A 1,199-nucleotide genomic window follows, 5' to 3' on the forward strand; every position below is an offset into this window, starting at 1 on the left:
TTCGCAGTTCGAATTTAGGGCACAACTAATGCCGGATTTACTGGTGGATATATCCGACGGTAACATGTTGCACGTTATCAAAATAAAGCATTTCACTAATTAAGTGAGTTTACTGTCAAAATTTTTCGACGATAAATCCGACCCTAAATATTGCGCCTATTTCTCCTGTTTTTCCTCCAATTGTTACTGGCGAATTTACCGTTAGAAACAAGAATTCGCTGATAATATTTTGACACTACGAATTTTATGCCTAAACTGTTGGAAATTTGCTGGTAAATGACGCCGCTATTCTGCGAAGCTAAATCTGATAATAAATTCGATAGTATTTTACATTTTTCTTGTAGTGTCTGTTAAATATTTTAAATGTCGCATTAACTTTTGATGATTTAAGTTATTTTTTAAATTTCTTATAATCTAATGCGATTTACTAATATAAAGGAGTTAAGTCACACCTCTGCAATTAGGGGTGGAAACAGGCCAGGCCAGGCCAGGCTTTGCTCTTAACAGGCCCGGCCTGTCATACAGTTGATTGGCCTGAGCCTGGCCTGTAGCCTGTTATAGGCTCTTTATAAAGTACTAGGCCTGGCCTGTTATTCAGCCTGGCCTAGCCTGAAGCCTGTTAAAAGGCCTGCTAATTTTTTTTACAAAAATAAAAATATTATTTAAAAACAATTATTTTTTAATAAAAATAGTTATATGTAATATGTCATATATTTAATATTTGTAAAAAATTTTAAACTTTTAACATATTTAAAATATATAAAAATATTTATAATAAAATATAATAAATTTAAAATATCTCATAATTTTATTAATAATAAATAATTATTTATATATTTACTTATATTTTAACAGGCCCAGGCAGGCCTGACAGGCCTATAAGGCTAATTAGTGAGCCTGGGCCTGGCCTATTAATGTATTAAGGCTTTTAAAAGAGCCTGGGCCTGTACCTATTTTATAACAGGCCAGGCCAGGCCAGGCCAAACACAAGCCAGGCTGCAGGCCCCTGGCAGGCCGCCTGGCCTTTTTCCACCCCTATCTGCAATACGAGTTACGTTTTAATTAGTAAAAATTAGTTAGTCAATGCAATTTACTAATAATGAAAACATGATATTTGCATAAATTAATAAATTTCTTACGTATACACTCTTTTTATAATGGATACTATTCTGATATTAATTTTTTTTAATAACCAACAA

The sequence above is a fragment of the Arachis ipaensis genome, chromosome B01, assembly GCF_000816755.2.
Source record: "Arachis ipaensis cultivar K30076 chromosome B01, Araip1.1, whole genome shotgun sequence".
NCBI classification, from domain to species: domain Eukaryota; kingdom Viridiplantae; phylum Streptophyta; class Magnoliopsida; order Fabales; family Fabaceae; genus Arachis; species Arachis ipaensis.